Below are 18,884 nucleotides of genomic sequence, written 5' to 3'. Positions count from 1 at the left end.
GTGGAGGTGCGGCGCAGAAATGTTTGAGAGTACAGGCCTTAGTGCTCATCGTCTCACACTTGGTGACTGATTCCTGCTCAGCTTCACCACGTCCCTGGCATCACGACCCTTGCAACACGCCTCCTCCTTCACCTTTCCCTCTTCCTGCCCCCTCCTCCCCTCTCATTCCTGTCACCCCCTTCAAGATACATCCGAGATACAGCAGTACATGTAACAGTGATTTATGCAGACGTCTGAAGCACTGAAACACTGAAGAAGCAAGTTGAAAGATCGGGTGAAATAATGAAAAGGAAAGAGTTAACGAGTTAGTGAGGTGGTTAGCCTGCTCTGCGCGACTCTGTGTGAGCAGACGTCGTCACTGAACAGCTGAGCGGGGAGGCAGGGAGGGAGGGGGTGAGCAAGATGGAGATCGTTTTAAAATATAGGTAGCAAGTTAGTTATTTTGTTTATTTATAGAAATGAAAATGAGTGAACGTAACGATCAAGAAATAGAAGGAGAACAACGGAGGGGAGGAGGAAGCAAGAGAAAGACGACAATAATTCAGTAGGAAAACTTCAACTGGAGCTGTTCCTACCGGCCGCCACTACTTGCCTGGCTGAAAGTGCACGGTTACTTCACCTCACCTCACCACACTCACCTCAGTCAGCCTGCCAGCACCTCACTCGTGTCCTCGCCTTCACGCCGCCACTAAAGTCACTTCCCACACGCAGCACAGACCAGTACTTTCCCTGCAACACCCTCGCTCTTCCTCTTCCTGACACTCTGCACCCTCCACTCCCTTCCTCTCCCCTCCCTCCACCAGCGCTCCCTCCCTCCACCAGTTTTCTAGTTCCGTGTTATATTTCAGTGAATAAACGAGTGACATCAGTTGTAAATATTTGACCCACACTTACCAAACAAATAAAAGATTTAGACCTCCACTGAAATGTTCATGAATACACAGAGGTTACCCAACTTTGCGTGACAGGCAGGCGTGACGTGTCCAAGGGAGGGGAGGAGTGAAGGGAGGGTCAGCGGAGGAATACAGGGAGGGAGAGGAACGAAGGAGAAGCAGTTAGAGGAGATCCACTCACAGGATTCTGCGTTGTTGATTTGTGTGTAGAAGTATCGTGGGTTTTGCCTGCCTCCATTGTTGCTCGTCTGCTGAAATAAGTAAGTGTCACAGAGAGAGAGAGAGAGAGAGAGAGAGAAAACGGCTACAACACATTACCAGTGACACCAGCAGGGAAAACCCATCACCACCACCATTACTATAACCACAACACCATTCCTTCTTCACAGATATCAGCACCACCACCACCACCACCACCACCGCCACCCACATCATTACCACCACCATCGCCATGACTATCACCACCACCACTGTTCCTCCCTCCCAGTTCATTATCTCCTCCACCACCACCATCACCACCACCATCACCGCCATCACCACCCGATCAAGGAACACAAGGCGATGCACCAGATATTAATGAAAGCGCGCCATTATAACCTGCCATTAATTGCTGCCTCCTCTAATGACCCATCAGCGCCATTACCTCCTTCTCCTCCTCCTCGTTTTCTCTATCTTCTTTCTCTCCACCTCTCTTATTCTTCTCTTTATCTATCTTCCACCTCCACCATCACCATTTCCACCATTACCAACACCTCCTCCTCCTCCTCCTCCCCATTACATCAATTAACCACCTAATCACTGCCACCCCACCATTGGCTCCTCCCTAACAGGATAATTGGCGAAAATATGTTTCGAGGGTGTAAATCAGTGAATCTTCTTCCCCCTCTAACGTGAGAGAGAGAGAGAGAGAGAGAGAGAGAGAGAGAGAGAGAGATTGATAGTATCCCCTCTCTCTCTCCCTCTCTCCCTCACTCTCTTACTCTCTCTTCCTCTCTCCCTCCATCCCTCTCTCCTTCCCGAAGCGATGTAATTCAAGTTTTCTCCTTCCCTGCATCCTTCCCTTCTTTTCTCCTCCTCCTCCTCCTCCTCCTCCTCCTCCTTCCCTTCCTCAGTGTCTCTCTCTCTCTCTCTCTCTCTCTCTCTCTCTCTCTCTCTCTCTCTCTCTCTCTCAACCATGAAACCAAGAAAAGCAACACTACTACTACTACTACTACCACCACCATTTTCTTACACGTCACACCTTTATCGACTTCCATTCAATCACCACCACCATTACCACCACCACCACCACCACCATATATATAAAGTACCAACCCATCACTGTCTGCTACTGTATTTAACTACCACTATTACTACAAATATTACCACAATTTGCACATAGAACACCATCACCACCATCACCACCATCACTGCTACAGTTCATCAACACACACACACACACACACACACACACACACACACTCAGCATACTACAACCACCACCATTACCACCACAATTACGCAAACTACCACCACCACCATCGTCATTCATTACACCAGTCACTACCACAATTCATCACCACCACCACCACCACCACCCCCACCACTATCACCACAATGAGGAGGCGGCGGGTTGGTGGCTTCCCGTCTTCGCTAATAGAAAGATCAATCCGGAAGTTAATTTATCAACCATCTTGTTTGAAAAGGCGGGAGGGAGAGAGGGGCGGGAGGAAGAGACAGAGAGGGGGGAGAGAGGGAGAGGGAGCGGGTGGGTGTGGATGAGTGGGCAGAAGAGGAGAGAGAGGGAGAGGGAGGGAGTGGTGGGTAGATCATGGGTTAACAGAGAGAGAGAGAGAGAGAGAGAGAGAGAGAGAGAGAGAGAGAGAGAGAGAGAATCACGCTGTTTCACCATTAGTGTGGATTGACTCATTCTTAAGTAATGGAGTCCACCAACCCCCCCGTTACCTCTCTCTCTCTTTCTCTCTCTCTCTCTCTCTCTCTCTCTCTCTCTCTCTCTCTCTCTCTCTCTCTGCTTCCACGTTTCTTTCCTCCCTCCCTCTCTCCCTCCCCTTTCCCTCTTCCTCCCTCTTCCTCTTCCTCTCCCTCCCTTCCAATCCTCTTCCTCCCTCCCAATCTGAGGACTAATAAACATTACAAATATGCCATTAAGCCCTTCCTTCACCCTCTCCCTCAGAGAAAGAGAGAGAGAGAGAGAATTTAGATTATTTTTAGCATTAGTCACGTCAGTGGTTAATTTGAATGTGTGTGTGTGTGTGTGTGTGTGTGTGTGATGTAGGCAGATATGTAGGTAGATAGATAAATAAATAAGTAGGTCGGTAAGTAGATAGATAGATAGATAAATAAATAGATCGATTGATGAACAGACACTGGGAGACTCACTGAATGACCGATAAGTTAAAAGACATGAATTTTCTGCCAAACGTTGGTGCACAAAACAACAGCCTCGTTATCCTCATTGCCACGGAGCCTTGATTACCCACGCGGCAGTATTAGCAACACACGCCTTCTTGCCGCCCACACGCGCACCGTTTGTTACCAGTCCGATCCTTGACGCACTCACGCCCCATAAAAAGCAGGAGACACACTCATACAGCGTGACGCAACTCAGAATGCATCACACTGAATTTCTCTTAAACAGACTCCTTGCGTGAGTACTGTTGCATTTCAAAGCGTGGAGGGAGAGAGAGAGAGCAATGACTGTATATCTAAGTCAAGTTCTTTAGCTACAGGCAGTGAGGAAAGTCTCGTTATGAAGTTCTCTAGCCAGTTCATCTCTAGCTCAAGTTCTCTAGCTACAGGCAGTGAGGAAGGTCCTATTCATCATTCATTCCATTAAGTTCTCTAGCCAGTTCATCTCTAGGTCAAGTTCTCTAGCTACAGGCAGTGAGGAAAGTCCCATTCATCATTCGCTCCATTAAGTTCTCTAGCCAGTTCATCTCTAGCTCAGTTCAAGTTCTCTCGCTACAGACAGTGAGGAAGGTCCCATACATCATTCAGTTCATTAAGTTGTGTAGCCAGTTCATCTCTAGGTCAGTTCAGGTTCTCTATCCATGAACAATGAGGAAAGCTTCCTGTGTCATTCATTTCCTTGGTAAGCGTCTTCCAGTGACCAGAAGTGCATTAAAGTGTTGTACATCAGACTTTACAATTTAGATTTTTATTATTTTCTAGAGTTATCATTATAAATAAATACCACTTAATTTGTCTTAGTCTGTTTTCACTTTCATGTATCTGTTTGCATTTCTGTGTAATTTCGATTCTGTCTATTATTAGAGTTATAATTAGAGACGAGTACCACAGTTTGCGTGAGTCTGTTTCGCTCCAGAATTCTCTCTCTCTCTCTCTCTCTCTCTCTCTCTCTCTCTCTCTCTCTCTCTCTCTCTCTCTCTCTCTCTCTCTCTCTCTCTCTCTCTCTGTCATATTGTTATTTATAATATTATTTACACGTACACCTTAATAATCTGTGGTCAGTTAACAATCTCAGTCTGGATCTAATTCTGAATCAAGGCGTGTGTTTGTGCATAGTTTGGTTGAGTGTGCAGTGCCTTGCCAAAAAGAAATCACTTCACATTATCTCTTAGAAACCATTTGCTTTGAGTGCCGCAGTGTGCATCAGTCTGTTTCGCTTCCGTGTCGGTGTCTGCATTCCTGTGTTATTTCGTACACTGCACGAGGGGTTAGGACAAAAAATCGCTCTGTATTTCCTCTCTGAAACCATTTGTTTTGAGTGACAGCAAAAGGCGCCTTGGAAAAGATAACTTAGTCTAAAAATTGTTGTATAGAATGTTTAAAATAAAAGTATAGAATGTACACACTGCATAGTATAGAAAAATATGGAATGATTTGCATCCAGCGGCGTGTGTTCAGTGTTCATTGTTGTCTGTCACTTTTGAGTCAGTCACAGTAACTAAATGAGTAAATAAATAAAAAAAATGTATCAACCAAAGCAGTGCTGCCCAATATATCAATACAAATTATTCAGTATTACATTGTAAGTTAGAGAGAGAAAGGCAGAGGGGGAGACCGAAGGGTACATGAAATACAGGTGAGGAAATGCGTGTGACTCACCCACTCACTCACTCACTCACTCACTCACTCACTCACTCACTCACTGATTGATTGATGAAGTTAATTATTAGAATCCCAAAAACAGCAATACAAAATTCTATTACGTATTTCCTTCGTTCTTGCATGCATGTCATTATGTATGTATGTGTGTATGTATGTATGTAGAGAGAGAGAGAGAGAGAGAGAGAGAGAGAGAGAGAGAGAGAGAGAGAGAGAGAGAGAGAGTGAGTGAGTGAGTGAGTGAGTGAGTGAGTGAGAGAGAGAGAGAGAGAGAGGGGGAACCGTAAGATTTTCACAGTTAATGTTTAAATAGACGAGTCATTTCCCATAACCTCTTGCTAAAAATTCGTCTATTGTCTTCCCCCGCAAAACTACCTCCTCCTCCTCCTCCTCCTCCTCCTCCTCCAACAACAACAACAACAACAAGCACCACCACGAAGTAGCAGCAAACATCAGTATTCATGCCTCTCATAGCGCTCTCTCTCTCTCCCTCTCCTTTTCCCCAGCCCTTCGTGAAACCTCCACATCTCTTTCCATTCCTCCCCACCCCTTCTCAAACTCCCCCAACCCTCCCCAACTTCTCACAAACATTCCCCACCTCTCTCCAGCCCTCTATAGTCCTGCCCAACCCCATCCCCGACTTTATCAAGCCATCGTCCAGCCCTCCCCCTCTCCCCAGCTCCTCCAGCAAGCAGTATGAAGTGGTAAGAACCCCACAAGGCCCCACAAAGGCCCCCAGTCCCGCAAAGCCGTACAGGAAGACGAAATGATAAGTAACAAGGCAAGAGGCTCCGGTGGGCGGACATGTTGAAGTCAAGTTGTGGCTGACTCCTCCCCAACACCGGACGCGGGCCAATCAGCGCTCACCGTTGCGTACGTCACAACCTCTTGGCCAATGAACGAGCTGGGCCACCCATATCCCCTCCCGCTGCAGGACAGGGACAACAGACGAGTGTGTCAGGCCATCAGCTGGAAGGGCTGTTTACAGGATGATGATGATAATAAAGTTAAGCCTACTGATGAAGAATTTAAGCATTTTTACGAAGATTTACTAGGCACTGCCACAAGCAGCCATGCTGATCAATGCCGAGATGTGACTGTGTCGATTCCAGTTTTAGACGATCTGATCTCCCCTGGTGAGGTCAGTGCCCAGGTGATCACATCAAGGCAGACGAAGCGTGTGGCCCGGACGGCATACCACCTGGAGTGTTCAAGCTGTTACCAGTTCAGTGGTTAATGATTATCACAAGTCTGTTCAATACGATATTTGCCACCGCTCAGCACCCTACGTCCTGGACTAGGGCTAAGTTTTCCACTATATTCTAGAAGGGCGACCGGAAAGACACAAGGAACCATAGAGGCATTAGTGTAATAAATAGCGTTGCTAAATTATTTGATATGTTTGTATGTTCGAGATTAGAGAAGTGGTTCACTCCGTACCATGAACAAGCTGGGGCACAGAAAAGGCGTGGCTGTCTCAAACATATTGTAAATTTGCGTATACTGACCGACTTAGAGAAAGAAAAAGTATCGTGACATTCATTGACTTGAGCCAAGCATACGATCTGGTACCGAGGCACATGTTGATACGAATCCTTAAACGCTTGGGGTGTGGCGCGGTGATGGTGGCTGTTATCGTTGCCATGTACTATGTCACCGAGAGCGTTATCGGCACCGCGGTGTTCACGGTCACCCAGGGAGTGCGACAAGGCTCCCCGACATCATGCCTACTGTTCGTTCTTTACGTTAATGATTTGATTAAATTAATAAAAGAGAACTGTGAGAACGATGGGTTTTTAAAGTGGCTGCATGTTTTAATACTGATGGATGATACCGTTTTGCTTGCTACAGCACGCGAAAGAATGATCTCCAAGTTATCTCTATTGAAGTGATTTTGCGATGATTACGACATGAAGGTAAATGAGTCCACCACCATCACCACCATCACCACCATCACCACACCACATCACTACGTCTCAGCCTCACTTGTCTAAATTTACGACGTAACGCACAACATCACACGCGTCGCCGCTCCTACACACACACACACACACACACACACACACACACACACACACACAGAAAGAGGAATTATGAGTGTGATATAAATATGTTGATTCGTCCGTGGAAGTCTTAAGCACAGCGAAAAGTGCCCGAGGGGAGTGGGCAGCGAGTGGGCGGGAGCGAGCGCGGGAGTGGGCGGGGATAGGCACATGTTGACAAATAACGAGCGCGTGGGAGGGCAGGTTCAGGTAAACACACACACGCTGGCACACTCACCTGAGGACTGTGCGTGCAGGCGTGCAGGGTTTGCAGGCGTGCAGGCGTGGGTCGGTACAGGCACGTGATGGACCTAAGGGTGATTGCAAGGGCGTGCTGAACCCGGGGGCGGCGTGGGGAATGCGGAGGGGGGAAATGTAGCGAGGCGCGCGGAGGTGCGGGTGAGGCAAGCACCCCGCCCACCGGTCCCGCCCACCGCTCGCCGCCCCCGCCCACCGCTCGCCGCCGGACGCTACTCGGAGCCTTACGGGGGCGCGGCGTGCGGGCGCGGGTGGCGTGGCGGGCGGGCGGGCGAACGGGACGCCGCACCCGACCAATGGGAGGCCTCGGGAGGGCTGGGGCTGCCACCACAACCAGGATATTAATTACACGGACTCCCGCCATTCTTCCCTCCCTCCCTCATTCCCCTCCTTCCCTCCAACCTTCACCTTCCTCCTCCTCCTCCTCCTCCTCCCTCCTCCTTGTGAGTCCTACAGCCACACTACCACCACCAACACCACAACCACTTCTCCGAGGCCTCATTACCACCCCAAACACGCCCAGGACGCTCCCTTTCTTCACCTCTCTCTCTCTCTCTCTCTCTCTCTCTCTCTCTCTCTCTCTCTCTCTCTCTCTCTCTCTCTTCTCTCTCTCTCTCTCTCTCTCTCTCTCTCTCTCTCTCTCTTTCTCTTTTGTTATTTGGTTTTCCTTTGTATTCCTTTGCACTCCTCCTCCTCCTCCTCCTCCTCCATATACATCCGCCGCGGGGACACTCCAGCCTCATAAACACTCTGAAACTCTTAAGGGATTCCATCTTAGTTCAGAAGCAGAGAGAGAGAGAGAGAGAGAGAGAGAGAGAGAGAGAGGAGAGAGAGAGAGAGAGAGAGAGGAGAGAGAGAGAGACCACCTTGCACCTCCTTCTCTCGGCGCCTCTGATCCTGACAACGACGTGTTTACCAGATCCGCTCTTCTCTCCTCTCTCTCTCTCTCTCTCTCTCTCTCTCTCTCTCTCTCTCTCTCTCTCTCTCTCTCTGATACTGACGGTGTTTTTGTAATTTTTTTTGTGGGTTTTTTGTATGTTTTTTTTGTCTATTTATTTGTTTTTAAGCGTGTGTGTTTTGTTTATTAGTTTGTTTGTTTATCTTGATTACTTTTTTGTTTTGTTTTGTCCAATTTGTCTTCGAGTGCTCGTTTGTGTGTACGTGTGTGTATGTATCTATGCGTCTCTCTCTCTCTCTTTCTCTTAGTTTCTAAAACAAAACACACACACACAGACACACAGACACACACACACACACACACACAGACACACACACACACACACACAACCGTAGCTGGCATTCCTCAGTCTCCCTTCACTCAGTTCCTCAGTTCCTCAATCTTTCACTTTCTAAACCCCTCAGTCCCTCAGTCTCTTGGTTCCTCAGTTTTCAGTCTCTCTTCTCTCAGTCTCTCTTCTCCCAGTTTCTCCTCTCTCTCTCTCTCTCTCTCTCTCTCTCTCTCTCTCTCTCTCTCTCTCTCTCTCTCTCTCTCTCTCTCTCTCTCTCTCTCTCTCTCTCTCTCTCTCTCTCTCTCTCTCTCTCTCTCTCCACTACTATCTTCATCACCCAATGTTCATTATCACCACAGGGAGGTGAGATAGTGTTATGCTTGTTGAGGAAGGCTTGGGGAGGTGAGGATGGGGGGGGGGAGGGTGGAGGAGATGGAGAGGGAGGGTGCGGAGAGAGGAGGTTCATTAGGGTGACATTGCTATTTGCGAAAATGAAACAGTAAACCTTATACTTATCTTGCCTCCTCCTCCTCCTCCTCCTCCTCCTCCACCGGCTCTTTCACCACCACCACCACCACCACCACCTCCTCCTCCTCCTCCTCCTCCCTCTTTCACCATGACCACTAATGACCGCTTGCAGTGTTACCAGACGCCATTATCTCCACATCTTTCCTTTAGCCAAGCAGACGACGCTGTCATCTGGAGGGGACCCAAAAAAGATGGTAAGTAGTAGAAATAGGTTACCTCTAGTGTCTTTGGTTTTGTAAGAAGAGGAGACCAGAAGCCAATTAAAGGAGCCTGGAGAAAGCCACTGAGGGGAAGACAGAGTGAGATGGAGGGATGAGATTGTGGTAGAACAGCAAAGGATAGGAGGCACAGAGGAACATGAAAGGGACAGAAATGGTTAACTGGAGGAGACTTGTACATGACACCAACCCTGCACTCACTCCAGGGAAATGGTCAAAGGAGAAGCGTTGCTGATTTTGTCAATCCGTTAAGTTTTATGTGGAATCAAGAATTATCATCGTGAGGATTTTTTTATTTCTTTTATTTAATGTATCTTGTTTACTTTAAGAAATGTAAGTGTATAAGGATGTTGAGTGACAGGAGAGTAATGTAGTTTTTAATGTTGAAGTGATTGACGAGGTAGTGTTTAAGCATGTAGCTGTGGATGTAAGACTGAATATATTGATGTGAGGTTTGAAATGAGTACAGTGGAGAAAGTGTGAGGGAAGAATTAATAGTGTTTGATGTGGGATTGCTTAGAATATAACAACATGAGATGAGGGAAGCTACAAGAAGCCCACACATGGCAGTCCCTGTATGAAATATACCCTTCCATTTCTACCTATCCTCCTCATCCAGAAATTTGTCTTTACTTGTCCTTAATGACTCAGCACTAATAACCTTTTTACTAAGCCTGTTTCTTTCATCTATCACTACTTGATAACCAATTTCTTTGTATCTCTCTTTCAAATCTAACTTTATTGGGTTTGAGCCTGTTGTTTCTTGACCTGTCCTCATTACTGACTTTCAGGATTTTCTTTCACACTTGTGATTTTCCTTATACCACTTAAAGACCTCCATCATTATCATGTGGGAATTTTAAAAGTAAGCATAAATGTTAGTTGACTTTCATAAAAGCATGCAGTGTTCTCTCCACATGCTGGTCATCTGTGTTGGGGCTGAGCTCAAGCTTGACACAATTCCTTCATCTTTGAGCTTGATGCAGTTCCCCTTTCTGTCTACAATGATAGCAGTCCACATACTCAGTTCATATGCACAAAGTAGTGCTTGACTCTGACTCTGGCGTTAATGTCAGTTTCTTTGGTTAGGAAGGCGGAGTTGTACCTTCCCTTCATGTGACTTGTTTCCCTCACCAGGAAGTGGCTCTGCTGGATGTGAGGAAGGAAATCACATTCTGCAGGAAAGTGAACATTTCCATCATTGGCCTGGTGGAGAACATGACCACCTTTGTGTGCCCCAAGTGTAAGGTGAGTGAGATGTGTGGTGCCTCTCACCTGTTCATTTGTGTGTCAGCAGCAAAGAGTGGTGGTGATGTAGCTGGGATCCACCAGCAATCATAGACTCCTTGCAACCAAGACCACCTCTTGGCTAGGTGGGAATTCATGTGTGTTGTGTAAAGGGACAAGATTGATGGCGACAGACCACACCTTTCTTATCAATGGAAGATTTTTGGCAATACAAAAGTCAACCAGTTTAAATGAAATTAACAGAACAAAAAAAAATTACACAATTTTTCTGCCAGGATGAAACAAAAATTTTTCAATAAGAAATCTAGCAAATCTTGTATTAGGTAAGCCATCTTAAGAGGAGTATGTCAGGCTTGTCTTATCTTGATGCACCATGAATTTCAGACCAAGACGGCCGTCTTCCCTGCCACTACTGGGATGTGACCCCCAGCTGGCAGAGGATACTGAGATGCCACTGCTTGGCCAGCTGCCGCTGGACCCCCGGGTGGCCCAGGCGTGTGATGAAGGCACCAACATTCCGACACAAGAGCCAGATGCTGCTGTCACTCAGGCATACAAAGACATTGCAAACAGTAAGTGTTGTTTTAAATGGAAGATTCTTTATCTGGAATTCAATCTTTGTTCCAGGCCACCACCCCCACAAAGGAGGTAGTAAAGACTGTGTGTGTGTGTGTGTGTGTGTGTGTGTGTGTGTGTGTGTGTACACACACACACACACACACTGCACAAAAACATTGCCTAAGGTTAATTTCAAATTCACCTTGGTGCCTGAGTCTCTAATGGGGAGAGGATGGATCCCTCCTCCTACCCCAACACAAGGGACATTTGCAAAGGCTTACTCAAGTTTGTCAGCACAAGAGCCTGACACCACCGCCTCTTGTTTGCCCCTCACCACACCATGACGGCCCATCCCCTCCCCTGCCCCCTGTGCCTGAGACATTCAGCTGAGCAGATCAGGTGCAGACAAGCCACAGACAGAGTCCTACAGGCTCGTGTCCCATTTTCTATTTACATATGCTCTCCACTCAATCTAATCAGTGTTCTGTGTCAGTGGTCTCTCATTCATGCTGTGCCAATTGTTTGCACAATTGTGGAGAATATTATATGAATTTAGTTCATGCAAACATCTTGACTGGCTAATCTTGTAGCCAGCTTATCCCACATTAAGCATGTAGGGGTTGGCATCATATTAGTATGTGCAGCTAATCACACTAAAGGCAGTGTCACACAGGGCAAATTTCCCCCAGTATGCTGCCCATTTTTGCTGCCAGCTGGGCAAACTGAGCTGTCAGGAAGAATGGCATATGGCTGTGATACCAGACTTGCTGGGAGTATTTGAAATTAAATGACATACACCGTACTACAAGCTGTACATGTTAAATAAAAATATATTGTGGTACTTTGAGTAAAACTGTCAACTATAAAACTTATAAAAATGAAGTATATGTGCCAGTGTGTGCTTGTGAAATTACTTACAGTGCTTATTTGACAACTGCAGCTGGGGAGATAAACAATGTGTTGTGATGGAGACCCGCACTAAGTTTTGCTGGAGTGTGAAAGCTCGACACATTAATTGAGCTATAGTGGATCTGGGCACCATGTTGGCTGTAGGACCTACTTGCGCTGTTGCCACCTCAACCCTGGGGCCCAGAGTGACTGACCATGGCCAGCAGGGTGCAGCCACGGCTTGTAGAGGCAGTGCTGCACAGCCTATATGAGCTGCCAAATAGAGCAAAAGATTTATTACAAGATGTCAACATAACAGCCCAGTCCCTGTGTGATGCCAAACTTGCTGTGTCGCTGGTCTCACCAGCAAAACAGGCAGCATGCTTGCAGAAATTTGCCTTGTGTGATGCTGCCTTAAGTCCTCAGCCAGGCACTGCCTACAGTGGGACTTCCCAACACCCTACTGCTGGCTTGTTCACAGAGGAGATAGCAGGCACTTTTGAGGTGGTATTTATACCAGACAGAGTCCAGACTCCAGACTCAATGAAGTAGAATGGCTGCAGACTTGACCCTGATGGTAGGATTTCACATCAAAATGAGGCAGGCAGTCACAAGAACCATAAACAATGTCAAGGAAAATGAGATAAAGTGTAAATAGAGGAGCAATGTAAAATAGAAGTGGTTTGAAATGTTGAAGAGATGATACATCTTTCTAAACATGTGTTTTTTTTTTTCCCTTCATTGTTGCACATCACCATCCTCCATTTTCCCTGCTCATGTAATCATATATTCTTTGTCCTCTTGGTTAATTTCTTGTGTGCTAATCTCTGGTCTCTTCCTGAATAATCAGCACAAGGCCATGTTTTATCACTAAGTCTCGCTGGTCTTCCCTCCCACTGTGTGGTTGTTAGCTAGTTGTGTGAACGAGTGAATGAGCGAGACTTGTGTGAGGCATGAATATGTGTATGAGTGAACGAGCTAGGCTTCAGTCATAAGTGTTAAGTGGAAGTGCGCGGCCTGGCGCCGAGAGATCACCTACCTCCAGCCTTCTGTTCACACCTTCTGTGAATAAACACCTGCACTGTTACCTGCGTTTCCTGTGCCCCTGCTGGTCAAGAGTCGAACATGGCGCAGTGAGTAGGATCAGGACAAGGCTGCAGTGGGTACGGCGCAGAATGGAGAAGCAGTTGGAGGCGCTGGCTGCCCTGCTAGCGCGACAGTCGGAGCAGAGTCAGGCTCGCGAGGAGCGTTTAACCCAGCTGCTGGAGAGAGTGGGGACACAAGCTCCCAGTCGCACCACGGCGAGCAATGAAGGCGAAACCACAGCCCGCAGCACGTCTACCCAGGGCGCGAGGTTCCCGACGTCCGCCACCATCATTCCTCACTTAACGGCGTCAGCATCTTTACGTGAGTTCGACACGTGGCGCCATAAGTTTGAAGGATACGTAACCCTCGCCAGGATAGACTGTCTCTCCCTGGCTGAGCAGAGGGCGGCACTCGCTGCTGTCCTAGACGACGAGTGGACCCGTACACTTCGCTACGGGATAAGCTTACCGAGAGACGCGGAGTTAAGAACCATCCTCGATGCAATGTGTGAGTACCTGCGAAGCCAGCGCAACATCATCATGGATAGAAGAGACTTCTACTCCCGCGTGCAAGAAACGCAAGAAGGTTTTGACGACTTTTTATGTGCTGTAAAGGAAATCGCCAATTTCTGTGACTTTTGCGACCAGTGCATAAACCATCAGCTGCGTGACAGAATTGTCGTTGGGACACGAGACGAAGTGGCTCTGAAACGCATGCTGGAAAACAAGAAACTCACCCTTGAAAACGCCATAGATATTTGCAGAGCATCAGAGAGCGCTAACCAGTGTAGTGCAGTACTAAGGGGCGGCTCTCACTCTTCGAGCCATGGTGTGAACGCTGTCTCGAACTACAGGAAGGGCAGTTTCGGGGGCTCAAGCCCCACGGGCTGTTATCGTTGTGGCAAAGATTGTCGCAGTGACAAAAGGGGATGCCAGGCAATAGATAAAGTGTGTCGTAACTGCGGGAAAAGAGGGCATTTTGCGAGTGTATGTCAGCAGACAGTGAGGAAACGACGAGGAGCTTCGAGGAGTTCCTCAACTGTCTCTCCTCATCGCGGTGCAGGCCCGAGGCGGGGAGCCAGTGCCAGTGTATACCAGCTCTTATCAGGCGTATACACAAAGACGGTGACGGCACGACCTGCGCCCCAGGTGCTCATTACCGCCACACATCCCGCTGGAAGAGACAAGATTACGTGGACTCCTGACTCTGGGGCCGAAACGACCGTTATTGGCCTCGACACGGCAACACTCCTTGGAATCCCGCCCTCCAGCTTGGCGCCCGCTGATGGTGATGGACTTTATGCTGCCGGTAATCACCCCCTCACCTGTGTAGGAACTTTCTCGTCGCACTTGCAACTGGGCGACAGGGAAGCTGAGACTGTTGTGAGCGTGGTGAAGGAGGTGAAGGGGGCGCTGCTTAGCTGGTACGATTCCATCGCTCTCGGAATCCTCCCCGAAGATTTTCCGGCTCAAATCCGACCGCTACGCAGGGAAGAACAGCACACCGGCAACAGCTCCATCAAGTACCCGACCGCCTCGCAGCCACCTCTATCTACGCCCACAGAAGTGATCAGCTGGCCTCATTCCTACGACCCAACGCCACAGCAGCGTGCGGGGCACGCTGCTGCTGTGATCAAGGCCTTTCCCAGCGTCTTCGAAGCAAAGGAAGGTTTACGTGCAATGGCTGGTGGATCCATGGCCATCGAGTTGACAGACGACGCTCGACCCTTCGCCGTAACAGCATCTCGTACAATCCCTTACAATTGGCGTGAAGAAATTAAGAGCCAGTTGGAAGAGCTGCTTAACAAGGGAATCATCGAGAGTGTGGACTACCCTACGGCATGGTGCCACCCCATCGTGCCTGTCCCAAAAAAGACATCTGGTGTAAGGCTGTGTGTTGACCTGACACGACTCAACCGTTACGTGAAGAGGCCCGTGTATCCAGTGCGCTCACCTCATGACGCCATCGCCTCGATCGGGACCGGAGCAGTTTGGTTCACCACTCTTGATGCCAAGATGGGGTATTTTCAAGTCCCCATTAGAGAAGAAGACCAGGATTTAACCTGCTTCATAACACCTTGGGGTCGGTACAAGTTTCGGCGAGCGGTTATGGGTCTCGTCTCGTCTGGAGACGAGTATAACCGTCGAGGAGACCAAGCTCTCGGCGACATACCTAACACCATCAAGATCGTGGACGACATCCTGGCCTATGACTCCACCTACAGTGCGCACTTAGCCCATGTCATTCAGATTGTGCGGCGGTGTGACCAGCACGGCATCACTCTCAACCCACAGAAGTTTACATTCGCGGAAAGAGTGGTAGATTACTGTGGTTACTCTGTTTCTGGACAAGGCTACACGACAGACTCAAAGAAAGTTAAGGCAATCTCTGACTTCCCACGACCACAGCACATCACCGACTTACGATCATTCATGGGTCTTACAAACCAGCTTGGAAGCTTTTCTCCTGCTGTGGCTGCAGCTGCACAACCCCTCAGAGATCTCTTACGCCCGAAGAACAGTTGGTGCTGGTCTCCTAACCATGAAGAGGCGTTTGAGAAGGTGAAACAGTGTCTCGTCAGCCCACCTGTCTTGGCATACTTCGACCCATCATTACCAACGATGCTACAGACTGACGCCTCAAGGATGCACGGATTTGGATTCGTTCTCCTGCAGAAGCACAGTGACCAGTGGAAGATGGTGCAATGCGGGTCAAGATTTGTTACAGACACAGAGAGCCGCTATGCAGTAATAGAGTTGGAAATGGCTGCAATCGTCTGGGCAGTCAGGAAATGTGGCACCTACCTGAAAGGACTCCCTCACTTCGATCTAGTGCTCGACCACCGCCCGCTGATACCTCTCCTCAATAGCAAGTTGTTGGGAGAAATAGAGAACCTGCGGCTGCAGCGCATGAGGGAGAAGCTTGCTCAGTATTCTTTCACAGCAAGCTGGCAAAAGGGATCGACACACTGTGTGCCCGACGCCCTCTCACGTGCTCCAGTACAGGACCCAGTGGAGGAAGAGGATGCTGCTACTTCTGGTGACCTCGACCCTCTCCACTCAGCGGTCATCTCAGCGTTATCTGCCACCAATGAGGACGGCGTCCGCTTAGCACCACTCCAGGATCAGACTGTGGAAATGGTACGTGCCGCAGCAGCAAGAGACGGGGAGTACTGCTTGCTCAAGAACGTCATCATCGAGGGCTTCCCTGATCATTGCCACGACCTCGATCACCGCTTGCGTACGTACTGGCCGGTGCGCAGTCTGCTGGCCGTAGACGACGACCTGGTGGTTTACGGGCCGAGGCTTCTTATTCCTCACAGCCTCCGCCGAGAAACACTAGAGCGACTCCATGACAGTCATCAGGGGATGGAGCGCACCAAGCGACGGGCCCGACAAACGGTGTACTGGCCTGGTATGGACAGAGACGTTGAGAACGTCGTTTCTGGATGCTCACTATGCCGTCCACTCCTACCAAGCCAAGCCAACGAACCTCTCTGGCAGGACACGGACACACCCAGCAGGGTGTTTGAGTCAGTTTCTGCAGACTACTTCCACGCAGCAGGCCGTACATACCTCGTGTATGTAGATCGCTTGTCTGGGTGGCCTCACGTGTCTGCATGCTCACGTCCAGCATCGGCTGATCAGCTCGTTCGTGTCCTTCGGGGTGTGTTCGCCGACACGGGCGTGCCTGTTCTCCTGAGGACTGACGGTGGACCGCAGTTCACTTCTTCATCGGTACGGCGCTTCCTGGCTCGATGGGGGGTGGAGCATCGTGTATCTTCACCTCATTATCCACGCTCCAATGGTCACGCCGAGGCAGCGGTCAAGTCCGTGAAGAAGCTGATCCTCACGACCACACAGCAGGGACACCTGGACGAGGATGCGTTCGCTCGCGGGTTGCTGGAACTGCGCAACACTCCGAGGGCGGAAGGGCGATCACCAGCACAAGTCCTCTTCGGTCATCCTATGAGGTCCTGTGTCCCGGCTCATCATCGCTCATACGCTCAGCAGTGGCAGCGCGCTGCTGATGAGTGCGACGCCAAGGCAGAGCGACTGAGGAAGAAAGCGAAACTTCGCCACGACGCGTCCGCCCGTACTCTTCCTCTCCTGCACCTCGGTGGCCACGTCGACGTTCAAGATCACACGACAGGCCTCTGGGATCGCCTGGGTGTCATCGTGGCTGTTGGGCGAAGGAGAGACTACCTCATCAAGATGGGCAGCGGTCGCGTGATGTGGCGTAATAGAAGACACCTACGCCCACACAGACCTCTTGCTCCCCTTCCTGTCGAGCAGCACACCGCTCATGGCGGTGCAGCGCTTCAGCATCAGGGTCACGAGGAACACCACCATCCCGGCAGCCCGGAGCATCAGGGTAACGGGGTACACCGTGGCCGAGAGCAACCAGAGCGTCGAAGCAGCCGACAGCGTAGGGAGCCGAGACGACTGCAGGTGCGGTGGCACCGTAGCACCTACGATTAGTCGTACGTGTTCATTGTACGCTGTGTTTGTTTTGTGTATATGTACCGTGTTTTCTGTACTTCAATCATTGTAACTTTGTTTCATGTGTTACGGTAGCCATAACAAAGATAAGGAATCTTCCTTATGTCTCGGGGGAGGTGTGTGGTTGTTAGCTAGTTGTGTGAACGAGTGAATGAGCGAGACTTGTGTGAGGCATGAATATGTGTATGAGTGAACGAGCTAGGCTTCAGTCATAAGTGTTAAGTGGAAGTGCGCGGCCTGGCGCCGAGAGATCACCTACCTCCAGCCTTCTGTTCACACCTTCTGTGAATAAACACCTGCACTGTTACCTGCGTTTCCTGTGCCCCTGCTGGTCAAGAGTCGAACACCCACTCACCTGTATTACTTTTTGTGCAGGTGAAGCAGTGAACTCTTGTTTGAAATCTGAGAGGTTTTGTGATTATGAATGTAGAATAGATATATGTTACCCTTTCCTTTTAACACTTTTCACTTTCATTACTTCTCCATTGCCAAGCTGATATTTATTTAGGAACAAGTAATGAACAAAAGATTTGAAGAATTAATAAATGGATACCTGCTCCCTTTACATCTTACTTTTCCCAGTTAGAATGATTTCAGTTGGCCTTAAGGCATTGCTTGTAGGGTTACATAGATGTCTTGGCTGCCTCTCTTGGAGAATGTCAGACTGATGCATAAGTAGATGGAATTTCAGTGGATGCACTAAACACTGTAGTAATGATTCAATGTTTATTTCAGAAATCAAGGAGTACTGTGACACACAGTCCCAAGAAGCCACTTGACCTGCAGCGGTAGCAGCAGCAGCAGCAGCAGTCATCACCACACTAACCAACACATTCTACAGAAAAGTCTTGTTATTCATGCAGAGGTTTATTTTACATTTACTTCTTAAATCCATATTATTAACATCAGTCAGTATTTTCTTTACAAATTGTGGCAGCCTTATTCATCATTCATCCTTAATTTATGCCAGAAAGTTTGGGTGAGAATAAAAACTACATATTACAACAGTATCCAACAAAGTAGTTGTTGCCTTGCTATCTTAAGATTTAGTGTAAGTTTAAAGATTTACCTGTGTTAATGTTTGGTCTAATCCTTCACGGTATCTCCTTGCCTTGGTGTGCTGAGGCTGCATGGGGATGTAACTTGATAATTATGCAGACATACAGCATAAAAATTTCAGACTAAAGTGAGGGTTGCAACTTTTTTAAGGTTCTGGATTACTGGAGGCTTTGCCAACAATTACTTTGTTGGATGCCATTCCTGTGCACGTTATGAACCATCACGTCTTATCTTGGAGGTGAAGGTTTAGTATATAATCGTGAATTGGAAAAATACTTTTCTTGGAGGTTTTTAGTATATAATCGTA

General features: G+C 48.5%; 1 protein-coding gene and 1 long non-coding RNA gene across 5 annotated transcripts in view; one reads left to right on the top strand and one right to left on the bottom strand.

Moving 5' to 3' along the window:
- The window catches only part of LOC135097261 (uncharacterized), a 33,178-nt gene extending 32,253 nt beyond the window's left edge, over positions 1-925 (bottom strand). For 2 of the 4 annotated variants that reach the window (XR_010265536.1, XM_063999071.1), the window contains exon 1: positions 639-925. The gene's annotated coding sequence lies outside the window, so the exon portion shown is untranslated. The remainder of the gene's footprint in view (positions 1-638) is intronic. The other 2 variants (XR_010265534.1, XR_010265533.1) reach the window with 2 other exon arrangements.
- A 92-nt stretch (positions 926-1,017) lies between these two features.
- Positions 1,018-18,426, top strand: LOC135097262 (uncharacterized). The gene is made up of 4 exons (XR_010265537.1): positions 1,018-1,153; positions 10,374-10,484; positions 10,869-11,056; positions 18,254-18,426. It is a non-coding gene; the product is annotated as an uncharacterized LOC135097262 (long non-coding RNA).
- The last annotated feature ends 458 nt before the right edge of the window (positions 18,427-18,884 follow it).

Source organism: Scylla paramamosain, unplaced genomic scaffold (assembly GCF_035594125.1).
Source record: "Scylla paramamosain isolate STU-SP2022 unplaced genomic scaffold, ASM3559412v1 Contig16, whole genome shotgun sequence".
Classification (NCBI taxonomy): Eukaryota; Metazoa; Arthropoda; class Malacostraca; order Decapoda; family Portunidae; genus Scylla; species Scylla paramamosain.
This window is presented reverse-complemented; position numbering and strand designations above follow the sequence as displayed.